Below are 24103 nucleotides of genomic sequence, written 5' to 3' on the forward strand. Positions count from 1 at the left end.
GTGGGACCGCTCATTAGAGATATGAATAAGCGGCTCCACCTCCCATAGGGGCGGAGCCGCCTATTCATTTCTCTAATCAGCGGTGCCGGTGACCGCTGACAGGAAGATGCTGCAGCACAGAAGACGGGGAGGAAGGCAGGGACAGCGCGAGGATCGCTGGGACTAGGTAAGTATGTTATATTCACCTGTCCGCGTTCCAGCCGCCGGGCGTCGCTCCATCTTCCCGGCGCCTCCATCTTCCCGGCGTCTGCGCTCTGACTGTTCAGGCAGAGGGCGCGATGACGCATATAGTGTGCGCGGCGCCCTCTGCCTGATCAGTCAGAGCAGAGACGCCGGGAAGATGGAGGCGCCGGGACCGGACGCTGGGAGCTGCAATCAAGGGAGGTGAGTATGTGGTTTTTTTTTTTTATAGCAGCAGCGGCAGCACAGATTTATGTGCAGCATCTATGGGGGCAGTATGAACGGCACACAGCACTATATGGGGGCAGTATGAACGGCACACAGCACTATATAGGGGCAGTATGAACGGCACACAGCACTATATGGGGGCAGTATGAACGGCACACAGCACTATATGGGGGCAGTATGAACGGCACACAGCACTATATGGGGGCAGTATGAACGGCACACAGCACTATATGGGGGCAGTATGAACGGCACACAGCACTATATGGGGGCAGTATGAACGGCACACAGCACTATATGGGGGCAGTATGAACGGCACACAGCACTATATGGGGGCAGTATGAACGGCACACAGCACTATATGGGGGCAGTATGAACGGCACACAGCACTATATGAGGCATCTGTGCAGCATCTATGGGGGCAGTATGAACGGCACACAGCACTATATGGGGGCAGTATGAACGGCACACAGCACTATATGGGGCATCTGTGCAGCATCTATGGGGGCAGTATGAACGGCACACAGCACTATATGGGGCATCTGTGCAGCATCTATGGGGCAGTATGAACGGTGCAGAGCACTATATGGCACAGCTATGGGGAAATAATGATCTATTTTTATTTTTGAAATTCACCGGTAAATGCTACATTTCCACCCTAGGCTTATACTCGAGTCAATAAGTTTTCCCAGTTTTTTGTGGCAAAATTAGGGGGGTCGGCTTATACTCGAGTATATACGGTATATATATATATATATATATATATATATATGAATATATATAGAATATATATATATATATATATATATATATATATATCTAAGTGGTATAAAGATAATATGCTTTGAGTGGGATGCTAACGTTCATGCCATTGTGCTTTCATGTTGATACAAGAGGCTGCTCCGGGGGACTTCTGAATGTACAGAGGCCACTAACTGATTAATAGTGACCATGAATATTCATAGCTTTTCTGGAGATGAGTAACTGTATGCATGTATGTAATATGGAGAACATGTAGAAGAAGCATTATGTTTTGTGTATACATTATTCAGATATGTATCTAATTTGCAGTCTTGTTCCGGTGACTCAATATAAAGTGACTCATTTTATTTGCCTCCATTACCACATTATGTCACCCAGGAATGTGACAGCTGTGGAAGGTCAGATATACAACCATGCAATTGCAGTCCAATTATGCAATTTTTCTAATTTTCCGAGAAGTTTTCCAATACCTTTTCACCTGGCCTGAGCTGAATTATTATATATCATTAATACTAATGAGCCAAAAAAAGAGAGTGAGATTCTACTTTAAATGTCTCATTCACTCTGTGACTATATTTACGGATTATATCGTTGAGTACAGAAATTTTCTGTAAAAATTGGAATTTAAATGGATGCACAATGCAGACTATGAATTAATCCCAATTACAGTTTGTTTATATATATATAATCTTAGAATGGGTGAGGGGGCTGAAGGAGCAGGAACAGGATAGGGGCAAGGCAAGTATGATTTTTTTGAGTTTTTAACCATTTCCCAGACAATGTATTTATTATGTTTTGTGGTTTGGAGATCTTCATAGGATAAAAACTGGCTTTTTATGGCAAGATATAACCTGTTAGATGACATTCTCATAGATAGAACCAGACTCAGAGATGGAAAGCTTTGCAAAAAGTATGTGCAGTTCACAGTCAAATATTAGCCTGTGTTATGGGTAACTTTCTGTGTCTATCAAACTTTATATTTCAGCTCCTTACCAAACCAGAGTACTAATATGTATTGCTTCAGGATGTTGTACGCTTACAGCTCCATAAGATGATCCATGTCTAGTTAGATCAAAAATAGAGAAAAATTATGTATCAGCTCTCTCAAGGTCAGGTATAACTTCTGGATCCACAAATTCAAAGAGAGATGCACGGATGATGAAATCCCAGCTGGTCACTGGGTGGAATGCTTAAAAAGAAAAATGGAAATCCAGCAATCACAATGAAAGATTAAAAATTCACATTTATTCTAAAAATGTTTTAAAAGTTCTAGACATTATAAAGGGATGTGAATAAAATCACATGTAAGACGCGTTTCGAGCAACTCTGGTTCCTGATCATAGCCTTTTTCACTTCTACCGGTAAGCCAGGTAACCAGTGTGGTCTGAAACTTGTCATCCATGTGATTTTACCCCCCCCCCTACCTTTTTTTTTATTTCTAGTTCATTTTTAAAGTTTTTGGATTAAGTGTAAATTTTTTAAGCTTTTATTGCGATTGCTGGATTTCAATTTTTGCTTTAAATCTTGTCAGATGAGCATAGCGGCCTAGGGAAGTGAGTTTTTACACATCATGAGATGATTAGATGCATCTTAAACCTGTAACCTAAATGGATAAAGACAAGGTGAATACAGATCCTTAAAGGTGCTTACCTCCAACATATAGCAAAGAGGAACTTTATACCTGGCACTTGACTTCTGACCTTCTGTCTTCCATAGCATGGAAAACTTTGAGTCTCCATAAGGTTAGTAGAGGTTTCATATTCCCATTGTAACTTTGCTTTTGTAAATATTCTTGCAAAATATTTATAAAATGTTTTTCACTATATACATAACATTTCCTTTTCTTACCTATTGCCTAGAAGAATCAACGCTTTATTTGTATCATTTTGTACTCACGTAGTGTTCTCTGATCATGCTCCAACCAGTGACTCTACAAAATATGGAAACCATCGCAAGAATTAATACAGAAAAATAAATAACATATATTTGGATACCAGGCGCAAAACCGAGTTTAAGCAAAGCTGCAATCACAACCCCTCCAATCGCCTTTTAATTGTTATTCCGATGGCATTAAAGACAAATAAATTGCCGAGCATATGATTATTTGTGGACGTGAAAGCTTCTAGTTATAAAAAGGGAAAATGCATATTTTTGTGAAAGTGGAGAGATAATTTGTACTAAAAGAATGCATATCCAGCCAGAACCCTCCCATTGGAGAAGGGAAAATTTAATGAGCTTTTAATGGAATGCAATGCTTGGAGTGGTAAATTATTTGTTAGTTCACGATGCAATCAGCATGCTGATTAAGGGTGCTTGGTGTTTTTTTTTTTAACTAAACATTAACTGAATGAAGACAGTTAGTCCTTGTACTTCTGCTTGGGGGGCTTTTGTGAAACAAATGGACTTCAGAATCCAGACTGTCAATAAAGGTGAGTGCACTTCAAATGTCATTAAAATACTAGTGATAAATATTTAAAATCATATTTATATTTGCCCAGTGCTTTTCTTAAACCACATTTAAAGGAGCATTCCTCCTGGAGAGGCCTCCATATAATGCATGTCATTTTAGCTCTCTCCTCTTAGCCCTTTTATTGTGAGTTACAGCGGTTGCTTACATATAGAATACAATTTTACTTCATTACATCGGTGTTTGTTTGAGCCTCTGAATCTTACGTTTTACTCCCATTAAGACAATCATGGGCAACCTGCAGAAAGTAGTCAGCTATTAACGGTTCTCCTCTTCTGATTTATGTACCGATAAGGGCTGGAAAAAAAGAAATGGCAAACAACTTCTATTAAATAAGGAAAACGCATCTTTATACATTGCCCAAGCATATATCAAATCCTTTTTAAAACACTTCGGCAAAAGAAAAAAAAAGCTACATTAACATTAGAAAGGGAAGGAGAATCTGCGGGCAGCCTATTGTTCAGTCCTGTCTGTTGACTGTAAATAGCAAATCTTTACACGTTGCTTATTGTTACTTGGAAATGCAAAGACGAGAATCTTAATAAAGGGTGTTGTTTTCTCTCAGATCTGTTTTTACTTCATGTTTTCTTCCAAACATACCCCTAATTCCCAAGGCATGGGGGTGATCATCATCACTGCTGTGTAGTCGTTAGTAAGGACAGTACATAGGCACCCTTTAAAACCCAATGAATAACTTGCTTTCTTTTTACTACGTGTTCCTGTTTATGACCCAGGAGGTTAAAAGCCTCTGACTGGCATTTGACTTCTGACCTCCTATAAATGTTATGTTATCAGTTCCTGCTTGTTAACTTGTATTCACTGCGTCTCCCCGATGGCTGTCAGTTAGAGGATTTGATTATATTTCCTAATGGAGCTCCTCAGCCTTTTTCCTTTTGTTTTAGGGTGTGATGTGTCATTTTGCTTGTTAACCTGAGATTTTTTTTTCACCTATTGGGAATGGACAATTCATTTGAATCTTATCAAATTCATCTTAAATTGAGTATCATTTTATACATAGAAATATGTATTTACAATTAATTGCATGTTCATTTAATTGCATTACAGTAATAATAATTTCTATTCCTATATCGCCATCATATTCTGCAGATTTTTACATCTACACTACTAATATATATATATACATTTTATATCTATTATATCTAATACATATATCCAATTGTACGTGTGAATATATATTATATATGTATGTGTGTATATGCATGTATATATATTTATAGTTAATATATATTTAAGTGTACATGTATTTATATCTATATATACATATATGTGTGTGTATATATGCATATTATATTTATATTTAATATATATCTAATTGTACATGTGTGTGTATGTGTATGTGTACATGCACAAGTGCTTCTCACTAAATTAGAATATCCTCAAAAAGTTAATTTATTTCAGTTCAATACAAAAAGTGAAACTCATATATTATATAGAGTCATTACAAACAGAGTGATCTATCTCAAGTGTTTATCTCTGTTTATGTTGATGATTATGGCTTACAGCCAATGAAAGCCCAAAAGTCATTAACTCAGTAAATTAGAATAATTAACAAAAAACATCTGCAAAGGCTTCCTAAGCATATAAAAAGGTCCCTTAGTCTGTTTCAGTAGGCTCCATAATCATGGGGAAGACGGCTGACTTGACCGATGTCCAGAAGGCAGTCATTGACACACTCCACAAGGAGGGTAAGCCACAAAAGGTAATTGCTAAAGAAGCTGGCTGTTCACAGAGTGCTGTATCCAAGCATATTAATGGAAACTTGAGTGGAAGGAAAAATTGTGGTAGAAAAATGTGCACAAGCAACCGGGATAACCGCAACCTTGAAAGCATTGTTAAGAAAAGGCCATTCAAAACTTTGGGGGAGATTCACAAGGAGTGGACTGCTGCTGGAGTCATTGCTTCAAGAGCCACCACACACAGACGTATCCAGGACATGGGATACAAGTGTCGTATTCCTTGTGTCAAGTCACTCTTGACCAATAGACAACGACAGGAGCGTCTTACCTGGGCCAAGGAGAAAAAGAACTGGACTGTTGCTCAGTGGTCCAAGGTGTTATTTTCATATGAAAGTAAATTTTGCATTTCCTTTGGAAATCAATTTCCCAGAGCCTGGAGAAAGAGTGGAGAGGAACACAATCCAAGCTGCTGGAGGTCTAGTGTGAAGTTTCCACAATCAGTGATGGTTTGGGGAGCCATGTCATCTGCTGGTGTAGGTCCACTGTGTTTTATCAAGACTAAAGTTAGTGCAGCCATCTACCAAGAAATTTTAGAGCACTTCATGCTTCCCTTTGCTGACAAGCTTTTTGGAGATGGAAATGTCATTCTCCAGCAGGATTTGGCACCTATCCAAACTGCCAAAAGTACCAATACCTGGTTTAAAAACAACAATATCACTGTGCTTGATTGGCCAGCAAACTCGCCTGACCTTAACCCCATAGAGAATCTATGGGGTATTGTCAAGAGGAAGATGAGAGATACTAGACCCAACAATGTAGATGAGCTGGAGGCTGCTATCAAAGCAACCTGGGCTTCCATAACACCTCAGCAGTGCCACAGGCTGATCGCCTCCATGCCACGCCGCATTGATGCAGTAATTGATTCAAAAGGAGCCCCGACCAAGTATTGAGTGCATTTACTGAACATACATTTCAGTAGGCCAACATTTCTGATTTTAAAATCATTTTTCAAGCTGGTGTTATAAAGTACTCTAATTTACAAAGATAATGACTTTTGGGTTTTCATTGGCTATAAGACATAATCATCAACATTAACAGAAATAAACACTTGAATCAGATCACTCTGTTTTTAATGACTCTATGTAATATGAGTTTCACTTTTTTGTATTGAAGAACTGAAATAAAATAAATTTTTGATGATATTCTAATATAGTGAGAAGCACTTGTGTGTGTGTGTGTGTGTATATATATATATATATATATATATATGTATCATGTCTCAGTTCTTCTGTGCATTATATCATTACAATGCATTACAGTTCAACAGATTAAAAAGAGAATGATAAAATGTTTCAAATAAAATGCCCAGATTATAAAAAAAAGTATAATTAAAAAAATATGTTTGTAATTAAAAAACAGGTAATTTTTTTTTTTTTTTAACTGATAAAAGTCCATCTATATTCAGTGCTGTATCATCTCTTTACAAGACAGGTGTACTTTAGATTAGCTGAAATACCAATTTCTTTAATTCAGATTACCATTGCTACTTAAATGTTAATATGGAACAGAAACTGCAAAATTGAATAAAAAATATTAGATTTTGGCTTGTGTTTTGTTAAAAAAAATGTTTTTTTTTTCCAATACATATTGTGATCTGTTGAACTAGTAATTGAAAGCAAAATTAGTGATAGAGATCATTAATAAGGAAATAGTGCTGGCAACAATTAACACAATGATTTAAAAAGTATTATGCCTAGTGTTGACTTACAGTAATAAATGTGTAATTTCCGATAGTTCTGTTACTACATAATTTCTACATTTTTACATAAATCTGAGCTCCTTTTCTGATGTATACCATTGGTCTTTGTTTCATTTTAAATAGTTCATTCTTATGTTGAAATACATAAGTAATTAAGCAGGTTCAATCCAGAAGTAATTCAGTAAAGATGAATGGCTCCCATGCCTAAATGTTCATTTTGTGTGTTGCTTAGTTTAATGTACTTTTGTGTTTTAAAGTGAGTATTAATGTAATGTGAATACTACTAATGTTACTGTAGTATATACGAAATAGGTCTTTGATCATCTCCTGCAAATTCAGTAAAGTCTTTGACATCTATTAATTCATTGATTTGTATTTCTACAATAATATTTCTACTGTGATATATATAAACATGCATATGTTTATTTATATATATATATGTATGTGTGTGTATATATATATATATATATATATATATATGTATATACATATATATATGTATGTATAATTCATAAAATGCATACATGTATATATTATTACCATTCGTCTCATTATTATTATAGTAGTCCTCCTCTTCTTTACTACTGAAATTGCATGCACATTATTGTTATTTCTCTCTGATGTCAGTGTTGGGGATTAATTAGTATGCCGCATCCTTTCATCTTTTCTTTTACTTACCCAGAATGAAAACAGCACTTTCTAATAGAGCAATTTATTCCTAGAAGTGTCTTTAACTCTTTCCTGACATTTTCTCCCTATCTCTTTGCATTATTCACTTTTTAAGATTTCATTGCATTCCTGTTTATCATAAAAAAGGAAAATACAAGCATTGGCTAATATCCACTTGATATAAGCACATTATTTTCATCATTATATTTTACCTACTTTTTTTTATTAGCGTGTTTTTTGTTTTTTTTTAAATATCCTTGATTGTTTATGGATTTTGAAAGTTTTGTGCACCTCTTTCTTCAATATGCAAATTTTCTAAATCGGAGGCATGGGAAAAAATATATATAGTCTAGACCTAGACGGGGTGCTGTCTAGATTTTGACTGACATTTTATGACCTCTCTTCCTCACAGAAGGGGCAGAATGTTCCTTTTAAAACAAGAGCTTCTCCACATTCACAAAAAAAGTAATTATAATTAAACCTTATTTCTTTATTATTTATATAATTTTTTATAAAAGCTTGACTTTGTGGTGGGTTTTGCTGTCAGGCATTTTTCTTGAAATTGGTTTTTGGAAGTAGAGATTTAATCAGCAGACTCCCAATGACAATAAAACAGGGCGTGCAATAAATGATCAGACTGTCCTGGTATTTGCAGAGGAAAAGTGACAACTTATTGGAAGTTCTCAAGGAATCATTTATATTTTACACTCCACTTGGCAGCTGATTTGAGATTGTCTGTTAGCATAACAAAGGCTCCGAGCATGTGAACTTCTGAAACCTTTTGACCTCTTTGCTGCTAGCATGAATAGCTCCCAGTCTTGCCTATACAGATTTCCCAAAGCTCCCCTGTTCGTGGCTAAATTGTTAATCAGGGTAATTTAATATAGTTTTCAATATGCCTCATCTCTTATTAGGAACGGTATTCAGAGTTTTTCTCCCTCCCCTACCCAAAAAACAGCCCCCCTCGCCCTATTCAAATTATAAGAGGGGCAGCTGCAGACAAACCCCCATGAACTATATGTGAAGACAGGGCAGGAGAGGAAATTCTCACAACTAACACTTTTTCTCCTTGTACTTCAACGTAAACTCTGGATCCCAGACTATTTACCATAGCGCAAAACAACAAAAAACTGCATCTCAATGTCAAATAGCGCAAATAATAGGCCAGGCTGCCTCAGACACTACAACAGAATCTCCTCCTCTCTACACCACACACACACACTTTCCAGACATAAGGCCATTTTATTGTAATTTATCACACACAAAAACAACCTTGGATCAATTCAAATGCACATTAGTTTGGCTGAAAAGAGACTTTTTATAAATAAATTCATTTTAATCCAGTTAATACCTAAAAGCTCTCATAAGGAGACATTCGGTATGGTGAAAACATCCATAAGGTCCCGATTTTAGAGAAAAAAATTGATGACAAAAACAGTCAAAAGCGTATTTTTCATTTTTTTTTATGCTGAAATTAAGACCGCTCCAGGCAGATGTAGATCTTTAAGAAATGGATTTTTGGCATAAATCAGGTTTACTCTAAATACAATCAATTTAGAAAAGTCATTTTAGAAAACAAAATTTTGAAATGCCTGTTTGCATTGTATAAAAGTGGTAATCCTGGTTCCCTACTGTGTTGATGATCTAGAAACTAAACTGCATTCATAATGTTTGTTCACTTAGATGTTTTGGACGTAAGAGTTTAAATGCCTATTTTTATACCTTTTTTCTTTTTAGCTCTGCAGTTTCCCGTTTTGTCCCTTTGGATTAATTTAAAAGCAGCTTCTAGTTCCATTGGGTTGCATTAAAACTTGTACATTTTAAGTTTGTTTTCTTTGATATCTCACCATGTATAATAATTCTTGAGATTTGCCTAAGAAGGGAAAGATCTTAAAAGCTTAGGCTTCGTATTGACATAGTTTTTTTTATGTTTGGGCTAACTTGAAATATTTTTAATTCCTTCAGGGCTAACAAAATCTCTACAAAATATCCCTCTGGAGAAATATGTTGCTAGAATTTTATTTCTACATGGTTATAATCAACAGCTTTGATGCATGACCAGCCAGAAACACAAACAGTTTCTCGGAAAGTTACTACATATATTAAAATTACTATTAGCATATTTATTTGGATCCAACATTTTCCATATCCTTGTACATAGATGAAGAAATATGTATGGGTTTTGATATGAGAATTTTGCCTTCTGACTTGTTTTAACTACCGTATTTAAAAAAATGGTTATTATTCAGAGCATCGGATATCATATAGATTGGTATGAAATAAGACAATACATAATCCTAATACTCTATAATTCTTTGCACTCACACCACCTTGTCTGACTAATAACTATAAGCACAGAATACCTAACAAGAATGGAAGATATTAGTGAAAATGAGTTTAGAACATTTAAAAAAAGACCTCTTCATAGTGGTTGTGTGAGCCACGTATTAACAGTTTAAGCAATACTTGTATTATGTGGATATTGGATGTAGTCTTCATCAAAAACTGTCAAATTTCTCTATGCAATAAGTTATATAAGTAGAGAAGATACCAGAGATCATCAACTTACAGTCTACAAGAAAAGGGGTTTATACAATGAAAACATGGTATTGTGGCCCTACTGAACCAGCCAATATCAGCAAACAAGATTCATTTAATATCTATAGATAAGTGCAAACTTGGCTTAGCGGACCAGCATCCAATATTTCAGTTCTCTTAAATCATAATTGCTTTGAGTGGAGATATTTTAAGGTGAGGAGACTGAAAAAAAACATACACAAGAATGATCATTAGCTAATCATTTTGATTAACTTTCTCTAAGAACTAATTTTTTTTAGAACCCTCTTTAATTTTTGTCGGCTTGTATGGAATGAGTATACCAGATTGGTAGGTGGTTTCAGCAGATAAAAACAGTGGTTGGTACTTATCAAAGCGCAGCAAAATGCTAGGCTTTAGGGATGAGCAAAAAAGATTTACATGACCCTGGTCCAGTGACCACATCAATGGTCAATGGTGCCAGACCAGAGCCCCAAGAACCTTCTCCTATGTCAGCATACCCTAGTAACCCTTCTACTTAGTATTATTTTTTCCACATCAGGCATGCATCACGTCATATCCATGACATCGTGTCGTACCTACAAATCAGGTAGGAGGAGGTTTGTGGGGCTCTGGTCCAAGGACTTGCAAATGATTTTGCTCATCTCATAAAAAAAGAACACTAAATAATTACCATGGTGTACTTGCATAAGATCATTTAAGTTATTTGCATTTATGGGAAAAACTACATTTTGGTTGAATGTTCAGAAAAAAAAATTAGCTCCATTTCTCCTTAGTCAATGATTGTTATTTTTGGCAGGAGTGTTTGTAATGCTGTTTATTACACAGTTGTATACATCTGCTATTGACTCCTTTCAGAAATATGTATACAGATCAGATTTTTTATAAACGTGTATTAACCCCTTCATGACCAGGGGATTTTTCGTTTTTCCGTGTTCATTTTTCGCTCCCCTCCTTCCCAGAGCCATAACTTTTTTATTTTTCCGTCAATTTGGCCATGTGAGGGCTTATTTTTTGCGGGACGAGTTGTACTTTTGAACGACATCATTGGTTTTAGCATGTCGTGTACTAGAAAACGGGAAAAAAATTCCAAGTGCGGTGAAATTGCAAAAAAAGTGCAATCCCACATTGGTTTTTTGTTTGGCTTTTTTGCTAGGTTCACTAAATGCTAAAAATGACCTGCCATTATGATTCTCCAGGTCATTACGAGTTCATAGACACCAAACATGACTAGGTTATTTTTTATCTAAGTGGTGAAAAAAAATTCCAAACTTTGCTAAAAAAAAAAAAAAAAAAATTGCGCCATTTTCCGATACTCGTAGCGTCTCCATTTTTCGTGATCTGGGGTCAGTTGAGGGCTTATTTTTTGCGTGCCGAGATGACGTTTTTAATGATAGCATTTCGGTGCAGATACGTTCTTTTGATCGCCCGTTATTGCATTTTAATGCAATGTCGCGGCGACCAAAAAAACGTAATTCTGGCGTTTCGAGTTTTTTTCCCGCTACGCTGTTTAGCGATCAGGTTAATACTTTTTTTTATTTGATAGATCGGGCAATTCTGAGCGCGGCGATACCAAATATGCGTAGATTTGATATTTTTTTTATTGATTTATTTTGATTGGGGCGAAAGGGGGGTGATTTAAACTTTTATGTTTTTTTTATTTTTTTCACATTTTTTTAAACTTTTTTTTTTAACTTTTGCCATGCTTCAATAGCCTCCATGAGAGGCTAGAAGCAGGCACAAGCCGATCGGCTCTGCTACATAGCAGCGATCTGCTGATCGCTGCTATGTAGCAGAATTGCACGTGTGCTGTGAGCGCCGACCACAGGGTGGCGCTCACAGCGACGGGCAATCAGTAACCATAGAGGTCTCAAGGACCTCTATGGCTACAATGGAGACGCATCGCCGACCCCCGGACATGTGACGGGGGTCGGCGATAACGTCATTTCCGGCCGCCCGGCCGGAAGCGGTAGTTAAATGCCGCTGTCTGCGTTTGACAGCGGCATTTAACTAGTTAATAGGTGCGGGCAGATCGCGATTCTGCCAGCGCCTATTACGGGCACATGTCAGCTGTTCAAAACAGCTGACATGTCCCGGCTTTGGTGCGGGCTCACCGCGGAGCCCTGCATCAAAGCAGGGGAGCCGGCATCGGACGGTATAGTACGTCCGATGCCGGTAAGGGGTTAAAAGTATAGCCAACAGTACTTCTCAATACAGTGTAGTCCAACCTGGTAAAAGCCTAGCGTTTCACGTCAGCTTTAGCAGAAGCTTTCAATCTACCCACAGTCAGTTTAAAATTGTTGCATACTCATATGCACTCTGTCTCTCTACGTATATATATATATATATATATATATATATATATATATATATATATATATATTACGCTGGTAATGTATGGTATGCTTATAATATAACATAAATATCAGCATAATACCATGTAACAATAATAATGCCAGGTTTACTTTGCATTTGGAAGTTTGAAAGCTTTCTAAGTTTTTTATGTTTATTAATTGTTCCTACAGTGCTCATATTAATATTTGCCAATGATATATTTTAATCAGACTAGAATAGTTGCTATTTGCATTGATATTCTATTTAATGACCTAGTAGAGATTCTAAATAAGGCTTTGTATTTATAGGTTGGATCATTGATTGCTTTTTTTTGCATACATTTTCCTTTTGAGTTTTTTTTAAATATTTTGCTTTCTCTGAATGTCTTTTTCTCACGTAATGATCTTTCCAAGGCCTTTAAGAACATAAAGTACACATTTTGGGTTGGGCCGAGTATATTCAAATAGAGGGATGTATATTTAAAATACCATTTGACAAGGAGAATGAGCACAGATACCAGAGCAATTACACCACGATCCCTTTGGGACTGCCAGCGCCAAATTTAGCCAGACTGAGAGCACTGTCTAGACGTTCTCTTTTGTGTATCAGCTGTGTCTTTCTTTTTTATTGTCCCATCTGAATGTGACAGTTCAAACTGCATATGGAGACCAAACATCACTATCCTCGAAACCATATTTTACAATAAATATTAAAAACCTTGACAAGGTGATAATTAAAAGCTGTCACTTTAATTGTAAATTACTATGGAATTATTATAGGGAGATACAACTAGGAAGAACCAGTGAACCTTTTTTGCTGATAATTACCAAGTAGAGGGCCTCTGTTTAGTTTTTCATAATATATAAATTGACAAAGTATCTTGCAAATTATTTAGTAAACCTATACTTTATACCACATGTGACATATTTTTTCTATACTTAAATTGTCTTATGAATATTTTTTTCTATTAGTCATATTTCATTCATCACAGTCGTAATATCACATCACTATCAATATATAATTCCATATGTTGAAAAGTGGATATCTTTCATATCTTTGTTTAAGCTGTCAAGACATTATTACAAATCTTGAACTTGTATGAAAGTTATAACATATAAAATGTATAATTTCTTGATTTGGCAGTAGACTGGAATATCCTTAACATGAAAAATGAAATATCTTTAATGGAATTTAAAAAAAGTCATAATAACATAAAAAAGAACTGATACTCTTGTCTCTGATCCCCTGCTACTCAGAGATTGCCCAGTCTCTCAATTGTCTTTACTTCTCGCTATAGTAATGGTGCCCAACTCAAAGACATGTGATAAGCTGCAGCCAATATCTGCAGTTGCAGAACATTTATCCTCAGAACGTCCATGTATGACCATACCCTAAGAAATCTGACCTAGATTGGGGTCCTCTTTTAAATAGATTTCCCTGTGATCATGTGCGGAGAAGAAATTAGAAAAGCCTAAAAATATGTAAACACCTCTATTCAAGGACAGATTAACCTTGGTGAATCAAACATATCTTTTTACAGAGACTAAAATGATTTATAATAGAGAATATTCATAACTACTTGCATTTTTTCCCACACTAAATTGTGCTAAAGAAAAACACTAAGAACCCAAATACGTCACACCATATCCAGACGTCCATTTTTCACGTACATGTTCTAGCTGTTTTTTTTTCACAGATAGAACATATACTGTACCTATTATAATCCATGGGTCTGATCACATATTTGTGTTTTTTTGGGGACAGTATATCTTCCCAAAAATCACTGAGACATATTTGTTTTGTTTTTTATCTAACTCATGGATCAAAATTACCCATATATGTCTATGAATCACTAAAAATGGGCAGCACAATGGCGCAGTGGTTAGCACTGTTTGCAGCGCTGGTGTCCTGGGTTCAAATTCAGCCATGGACTACATCTGCAAAGAATGTGTATATTATTCCCATGTTTGTGTGGGTTCCTGGTAGGGATATGTGGGATACTGATAGGGAATGTAGACTGTGAGCCCCAATGGGCCCAGTGATGATGTCTGAAAAGTGCTGTGAAATTAATGGCACAATATAAGTAGACATAAATAAAAAAATTATGCCAACTGTGCAAAGTGAAACATGGATGGTAATAATTGGCACACTGAGAAAAATGTAAATCTAAAACAGGAGTGAAAATTAGTCTTTTTTTCTTCACATACGAATTAGGCCTTATTGTAATATTTTGTTTTTTAAGACTCAATGCACTCAATGTTTGTCATATGTTAACAGAAATATATAAGGGGCTTCCATGTTACTGATAGTACAAAAGCTCTGTACAAGTGCTATGGGTCCTCACCTCCCAAAAGAAATCCAACAAATTTTACTCTCCCAAATACAAATGCCACCCTCCCTCCCTTCTGAGTGCCACAATGTGCCCAATCCACATGTTTGGCATTTCTGTAGCAATGAGAGAATGCCTAATTTATTTGTCTCCAAAAGCATGAGCTGGGCATAATGTACTGGTCACTACAATGTACTGGTCACTGCAACATACTGGTCACTACAATGTACTGGTCACTACAATGTACTGGTCACTGCAGTGGCAGTTTGCATTTATCACTCAGCAGCATCCAAAGCACTTATGGAGTCTAAATCGTCATTACACCTGTAGATAAATTCCCAGAAGGGTGTAATTTCCAAAATGGTGTCACTTGAGGGGTAATCCTATTCTTCTGGCACTTAGTGGCTCTGTATATGGAGTCTGCAAACTACACTATAATAATTTGTTCTCCAAGAGTCAAACAGCACTCCTTCCCTCCCAAGTCACGCTGTGTGGCTATGCAATACTGTACAGTCACATCTGAGGTATTGCCACATTCAGCAAAAATTGTGAGAACGCTTTGTGAAAATGAAAAATCTGGGGCTTAAACAATTTTTTGTGGCAAAAAGGTAATTATTTTTTTCTTTCCTCCTTGCCCATTGGAATTAAATTCTGTGACACACCTGTGCTGTCAATATGATAAGTGCACTCCTAGATGAATTCATTAAGAGATTTATTTTGTAAAATTGGGTCACTTATGGGGGTTTCTGCTGCTCTGAAACTCCAACGGCTCTGCCAATGTGCCATGGCACCCTCAAACCAGTGCAGCAAAATCTGCACTATAATATGGCGTTCCTTCCTTTCTGAGCTTTGCACTGTGCATCAAAAGTAGTTTTTGACCACTTATGGGGTACTGATGGACCCAAGAGAAATTGCGTAACACATTGTACTGTTCATTTTCTCCTATTACCCTTTTTGAAAATTGCAAACTTGGGGTCAAAGCAACATTTTAGTGGAAAAAATAGTAAAAATGTTATACAAGTTTGTAAATCGCCTGAGGGTTAAAATTGCTCACTGCTTCACTAGATGAATTCATTGATAAGTATAGTTTCCAAAATGGGATCACTTGTAGGGATTTCTGCAGTTTTGGCACGTCAGGGGCTCTTCAAATATGACTTGGTATCCGCAACCTATTTCAGCCAAAATAATGCCCATTCCCTTTTCCAGCCCTGCCATGCGCCCAAGAAGACATTTTCCAACAAATTCTGGGTTTTCAGTGTACTCAGGAAATATAGCAGAACATTTTGGAATCCATTTTCTCCTGTTACGCTTGTGAAAATAAAAAAAAAAGGGCTCAAAACATTTTTGTGGGAAAAATTTGATTTTTTTTTTATTTTTACTGCTCAACATTAGAAAATTCATTGAGGGGTCTAGTTTCCAAAATGGGGTCACTTGTGAGGGTTTTCAACTGTTTAAGCACCTCAGGGACTCTCTAAATATGACATGGCATAAGCTATCGATTCCATCCGTTTTTGTATTCCATATGTCAAATGGCGCTTCTTCCGTTCTGAGCCCTGCGTGCGCCCAAACTCAAGAGAAATTGCACAACATATTTTTGACCATTTTTTTTACTACCCTTTTGAAAATCAAAAATGTAGGCTAAAATAACATTTTTGTGGGAAAAAGTTAAATGTTCATTATTTCTTCCACATTCCATTAATTCCTCTGAAGCACCAAAAGGGTTAATAAACTTCTTGAATGTGGTTTTGAGCACCTTTTGGGGTACAGTTTTTAGAATGGTGTTACTTTTGGGTATTTTTTGTCATACAGGCCCCTCAAAGTGACTTCAAATATGATGTGGTCCAAACAAGAATGGTTTTGTTACTTTTATGGAAACACGAGAAATTGCTGATCAACTTTTAACCCTTTCTAACTTCGTAACAAAAAAAAAATAGGTCTCAAAAATTGTGCTGATGCAAAGTAGACATGTGGTTAATGTTATTTATGAACTATTTTGTGTGGCATAACTCTCTGATTTAAGGGCATAAAAGTAAAAAGTTTGAAAATTGTGAAATTTTTACCAAATTTCCAATATTGTCAGAAATGAATGCAAGATATATCAAACAAATGTTACCACTATCATGAAATACAATATGTCACGAAAAGACAGTCTCAGAATCACTGAGATATGTTGAAGCATTCCAAAATTATTACCTCATAAAGTGACACTAATCAGAATTGTAAAAATTGTCCCAGTCATTAAAGCAAAAACAGGCTCTGGCGTGGAAGGGTTAAAGGGAACCAATCTTGCCTTGCGCAGGTGTGTACTACGGAAGACAGAGAATGAACTTCAATCCAATATTGCGGCCAGCATGCAGCCAGTGGGTAAGGAAAGGGTGAATCAACCACCTGAAAACTCCGCCCATATGACGAAAACAGGTCCCGCCAAATTCAGGTGACAGGTACCCTTTAAGTACTTATTTTCAATTATGAGAAATTACTTCTCTTTAATTCCTTTGACAAATGGGTATTACCAAACCCCTATATCAAAGAGATGTGGCCCTACATAGTCTGACATTGTCAGCAATATTTTGAAAGTGTGCAGACACACACCTTCCATACCTTTTAAGACTAAGTTGACTATTAATAAATTTCCTGGAGGAATAAAGTGGAAGCAGCTCAACTCTTAGTGGTATGAAAAGAGAATTTAAATACATGCTAAAATAGTCATACCAAGAGATCTGACAGGCTGTGTCGAAATTTGGTGCTTATGTGGTTTAATGCAAAATCTCCAACAAGTCTCCCAAATATCACAGGCCATTAAAGGAGTTTTCCGGAAATTTGCCTATTTTTCCCCATGTGACTAAGAACTTACAGGGAGATAGTTACTAACTACATGCTTTTTCTGCCCGGCATTAACCTCTCCAGTCTTAGAACCATCACAGACCGGTGACTCTGCTACTACATTTGACCTCTTATCAACAGAGCAGCCAATCCTTTTCTGGTTTTCTCTGTTGATGGGACATCACATCACTGATGATGACATGTGACATTGGCAATGACACCCTGTCAACAGAGAAGAGCAGAAGAGAAGAAGCTGCTCTGTCGAAGTGACATCACTGGAAGCTGCAGAACACCAGTAGGAGCGGTCATTGACAGCTCTGAGACGGAGGATATTAGCGCTGGCCAAAACAAACAGGTAGTTAGCTACATAGGAGAAAATATGCAAAGTCCTGGATAACCCTTTTAATAGAATTGGATTTCACAAATGGGCTCTAGAGCCCTAATGAGACTGCAACTTCTGCACCTACTATAGTTACCCCAATGCTGGTCCTCTTCAACCACTTTTGCTAAATGCTCTCAGATAATTGTTCAGAGGCTTCACTGATAAAGGTTAGCTTCCACCAATAAACTAAATCCATATTGGAACATGACTAATATTGATCGAAGAAATAGACAGTAAAGTAAGGAACAAAATTTATTTCAAATATTCAATTAGTATAATACACTGTATTTATGTGTAACTAATTAACAACTCAGCTCTTTTGGACCTTTAGAACGCAGCATTTTAATTTATGTTTGCTTCTTAAATCTCCACTTTTTATTTTTCTTTTATTACATATATATATGATTACAGCAATACCAAATATATTTTAATACTTTGCACAATTAATACTTTGGAAAACACAATTTATTTTGCAAGATTCTAAAATACACATCATCATTTTTCATTAACATATCTCTTTGAGTGCTTGTTACAGGACAAGATGAAATGTTGTTGCTACCTCTCAATGAAGTGATTTGTGAACGTTCTATGATGGATTTTTTTTTTGAGGCAGATAAAACCAGAATTAGAAATTGTAGCATTATTTTTTATTTTCTAACTTAGGACAGTAAATAACACAATTTAATACTTCATTTATTAGTGATGTGAGGATATTAATTATGTCTACTTTTCATTTCTATTTATCTCATAATTAAGGATTTTATGAAGAAAAAAACTTTTTTTTTACATGCAATTTTTTTTTCCTATAAACTTTATTGACCTTTTAGTTTACAGGTTTTTTGTAATCCTACTTTAAGACTTGAACGATAGATTGTTCGGTCACATATATATAAGGTTTTGATTTGGTTAGAGATTTCACAATCCATATAAATGTGCAAAAAAATAAAGATGCAATTAAAATGCAAAAAGATCAGAAGTAAACGCATTTAAATTAATTGTGAGGTATATGGAAATTCTAGTTTTTGCATCAGTAGTGTAACATTTGGGCAGTGTAATATTTTTTCTTACATACAGTAAGTGGTAACAAAAACAGCCTTTTTCAGTGCATCTTTACTGCAGCAGGTTGGTCTGCAAAGTTTACACAAGATGAGCAAGAGAAACTGGATTGACAATAAGTGCAATAGGGTCTTACCCAACAAAGAGCAGGGAGATAAAAGCCAGTTTTGCTCACCTGAGGGGGTTGTAAAGTCATTCTTGTTTGTCCAGATGAAGAAGTGTGTCACTTTCAAAAGCGTCCACCACTAAACCACATTTCTACATGTCTTGTCTCCTGCTCATCACTGGACTTCTGGCAGCACAGATATTAACCCACTAGTTCCCAGCCTCACTAGTAGTGTTGAGCATTCTGATACTGCAAATATCGGGTATCGGACGATATTCGCCGTATCGGATTTCCGATACTGAGTTCCGATACTTTTAAGATATCGAATACCGGAATCGGAAGTTCATATAATGCAATGATGCACTATAATGGTGTGGGCGGAGACTGTGTGTCTGTGTGTGTGGGTGGGGTCTGTGCATGACCATGGGGGGTGTGTGTGGGCCTGCCGGGGGTCTGTACGGGCCTGCCGGGGGTCTGTGCGGGCCTGCCGGGGGTCTGTGCGGGCCCGCCGGGGGTCTGTGCGGGCCTGCTGGGGGTCTGTGCAGGCTGCTGGGGGTCTGTGCGGGTCTGCCGGGGGTCTGTGCGGGCTGCTGGGGGTCTGTGCGGGCCTGCTGGGGGTCTATGTGGGCTGCCGGGGGCCTGTGCAAGCCTGACGAGGGTCTGTATGGGCCTGCCAGGGGTCTGTATGGGCCTGCCGGGGGTCTGTGCGGGCCTGCCGGGGGTCTGTATGGGCCTACCGAGGGTCTGTGCAGGCTGCCGGGGTCTGTGCGGGCCTGCTGGGGGTCTGTGCGGGCCTGCCGGGGATCTGTGCGGGCTGCCGGGGGTCTGTGCGGGCCTGACGGGGGTCTGCGGGCTGCCGGGGGTCTGGACGGGCCTACCTGGGTTTGTGTGTGTGTGTGCTGGCATCGTCCGATGGGACAACAAGTCCCATCGGGCTATGCCTGCTACAATGACAGTGATTGACACATTAGACAATGATGGGACAGTAGTAGTCCCATCATCCGGCTAATGTGTTGAATGTAAAAAAAACCCACACACATACATACTATATACAACATGCTACATACATACTACATACATACATACATACTACATACAAACATACTACATAAATGCTACATACAGTACATACATACCACCTACATACTACATGCATACTACATACATACATACAACATACATACTACATACAACATACATACTACATACATACTACATACACACAACATACATACCATACTACATACATACATACTACATTCATACATACTACATACATACAACATACATACCACATACATCATGCATACTACATACAACATACATACTACATACATACAACATACCGTATATATTCGAGTATAAGCCGAGATTTTCAGCCCAAATTTTTGGGCTGAAAGTGCCCCTCTCGGCTTATACTCGAGTCACGGTAGCGATGCGGTCGGCGGGTGAGGGGGTGAGGGCGCTGAGGCATACTTACCTAGTCCCAGCGATCCTCGCGCTGTCCCTGCCTTCCTCCCCGTCTTCTGTGCTGCAGCTTCTTCCCCTCTTCAGTGGTCACGTGGGACCGCTCATTACAGAAATGAATAGGCGGCTCCACCTCCCATAGGGGTGGAGCCGCGTATTCATTTCTCTAATCAGCGGTGCCGGTGACCGCTGACAGCTGACAGGAAGAGGCTGCAGCACAGAAGACGGGGAGGAAGGCAGGGACAGCGCGAGGATCGCTGGGACTAGGTGAGTATGTTATATTTACCTGTCCACGTTCCAGCCGCCGGGCGCCGCTCCATCTTCCCGGCGTCTGCGCTCTGACTGTTCAGGTCAGAGGGCGCGATGACGCATATAGTGTGCGCGGCACCCTCTGCCTGATCAGTCAGAGCGGGGAGACACCGGAACGAGACGCTGGGAGCTGCAATCAAGAGAGGTGAGTATGTGTTTTTTTTTTTATTGCAGCAGCAGCGGCCATGGCACAGATTTATGTGCAGCATCTATGGGGCACAATGAACGCTGCAGAGCACTATATGGGGCATCTGTGCAGCATCTATGGGGCAATATGAATGGCACACAGCACTATATGGAGCATCTGTGCAGCATCTATGGGGCAATATGAACGGCACACAGCACTATATGGGGCATCTGTGCAGCATCTATGGGGCAATATGAACGGCACACAGCACTATATGGGGCATCTGTGCAGCATCTATGGGGCAATATGAACGGCACACAGCACTATATGGGGCATCTGTGCAGCATCTATGGGGCAATATGAACGGCACACAGCACTATATGGGGCATCTGTGCAGCATCTATGGGCCACAATGAACGCTGCAGAGCAATATATGGGGCATCTGTGCAGCATCTATGGGGCACAATGAATGCTGCAGAGCAATATATGGGGCATCTGTGCAGCATCTATGGGGCACAATGAACGCTGCAGAGCACTATATGGGGCATATGTGCAGCATCTATTGGACAATATGAACGGCACACAGCACTATATGGGGCATCTGTGCAGCATCTATGGGGCACAATGAACGCTGCAGAGCAATATATGGGGCATCTGTGCAGCATCTATGGGGCACAATGAACGCTGCAGAGCAATATATGGGGCATCTGTGCAGCATCTATGGGGCACAATGAACGCTGCAGAGCAATATATGGGGCATCTGTGCAGCATCTATTGGGCACAATGAACGCTGCAGAGCACTATATGGGGCATCTGTGCAGCATCTATGGGGCAATATGAACAGTGCAGAGCACTGTATGGGGCACAGATATTGGGCAAAAATGAATGGTGCAGAGCATATATGGGGCACAGATATGGGGCAATATGAACGGTGCAGAGCACTATATGGCACAGCTATGGGGAAATAATGATCTATTTTTATTTTTGAAATTCACCGGTAAATGCTGCATTTCCACCCTAGGCTTATACTCGAGTCAATAAGTTTTCCCAGTTTTTTGTGGCAAAATTAGGGGGGTCGGCTTATACTCGGGTCGGCTTATACTCGAGTATATACAGTACATACATACTACATACATACAGACAACATACATACTACATACATACTTCATACATAGTACATACATACAGCATAAAACATACTACATATATACAACATACATACTACACACATACTACTTACATACAGTACAGACCAAAAGTTTGGACACACCTCATTTAAAGATTTTTCTGTATTTTCATGACAATGAAAACTGTAAATTCACACTGAAGGCATCAAAACTATGAATTAACACGAGGAATTATATACTTAACAAAAAAGTGTGAAACTGAAAATATGTCTTACATTCTAGGTTCTTCAAAGTAGCCACCTTTTGCTTTGATGACTGCTTTACACACTCTTGGCATTCTCTTGATAAGCTTCAAGAGGTAGTCATCGGAAATTGTCTTCTAACAATCTTGTACTTGTTGGCCCTTTTTTCTTCACTCTACGATCCAGCTCACCCCAAACCATCTCAATTGGGTTTAGGTCTGGTGACTGTGGAGGTCAGGTCATCTGGCATAGCACCCCATCACTCTCCTTCTTGGTCAAATAGCCCTTACACAGCCTAGAGGTGTGCTTGGGGTCATTGTTCTGTTGAAAAATAAATGATGGTCCAACTAAACGAAAACTGGATGAAATAGCATGCCGCTGCAAGATGCTGTGGTAGCCATGTTGGTTCAGTATGCCTTCAATTTTGAATAAATCCCCAACAGTGTCACCAGCAAAGCACCCCACACCATCACACCTCCTCCTCCAAGCTTCACGGTGGGAACCAGGCATGCAGAGTCCATCCGTTCACCTTTTCTGCATCGCACAAAGACAGTGGTTGGAACCAAAGATCTTAACTTTGGACTCATCAGACTAAAGCACAGATTTCCACTGGTCTAATGTCCATTCCTTGTGTTCTTTAGCCAAATCAAGTCTCTTCTGCTTGTTGCCTGTCCTTAGCAGTGGTTTCCTAGCAGCTATTTTACCATGAAGGCCTGCTGCACAAAGTCTCCTCTTAATAGTTGCTGTAGAGATGTGTCTGCTGCTAGAACTCTGTGTGGCATTGACCTGGTCTCTAATCTGAGCTGCTGTTAACCTGCGATTTCTGAAGCCAGATAAACTTATCCTCAGAAGCAGAGGTCACTCTTGGTCTTCCTTTCCTGGGGTGGTCCTCATGTGAGCCAGTTTCTTTGTATTGCTTGATGGTTTTTGCAATTGCACTTGGGAACACTTTCAAAGTTTTCCCAATTTTTTGGACTGACTGACCTTCATTTTCTTAAAGTAATGATGGCCACTCGTTTTTCTTTACAGTCTATTCAGTAGGACTATCAGCTGTGCATACACCAGACTTCTGCTCAACACAACTGATGGTTCCAACCCCATTTATAAGGCAAGAAATTCCACTTATTAAACCTGACAGGGCACACCTGTGAAGTGAAAACCATTTCCGGTGACTACCTCTTGAAGCTCATCAAGAAAATGCCAAGAGTGTGCAAAGCAGTCATCAAAGCAAAAGGTGGCTACTTTCAAAAACCTAGAATATAAGGCATATTTTCAGTTGTTTCACACTTTTTTGTTAAGTATATAATTCCACATGTGTTAATTCATAGTTTTTATGCCTTCAGTGTGAATTTACAATTTTCATAGTCATGAAAATACAGAAAAATCTTTAAATGAGAAGGTGTGCCCAAACTTTTGGTCTGTACTGTACATACTACATACATGCATACTACATACATACTACATACAATACATACATACATTACAT

The 24103-nt window shown here is 38.4% G+C and overlaps 1 long non-coding RNA gene across 1 annotated transcript in view; it reads left to right on the forward strand.

The window, feature by feature from the left end:
• The first annotated feature begins 2655 nt into the window (after positions 1 to 2655).
• The window catches only part of LOC138657652 (uncharacterized), a 72808-nt gene continuing 51360 nt past the window's right edge, over positions 2656 to 24103 (forward strand). Inside the window, exon 1 of the long non-coding RNA XR_011317111.1 lies at positions 2656 to 3596. This is a non-coding gene — a long non-coding RNA (uncharacterized lncRNA). The remainder of the gene's footprint in view (positions 3597 to 24103) is intronic.

The sequence above is a fragment of the Ranitomeya imitator genome, chromosome 1 (assembly GCF_032444005.1).
Source record: "Ranitomeya imitator isolate aRanImi1 chromosome 1, aRanImi1.pri, whole genome shotgun sequence".
Taxonomy (NCBI): domain Eukaryota; kingdom Metazoa; phylum Chordata; class Amphibia; order Anura; family Dendrobatidae; genus Ranitomeya; species Ranitomeya imitator.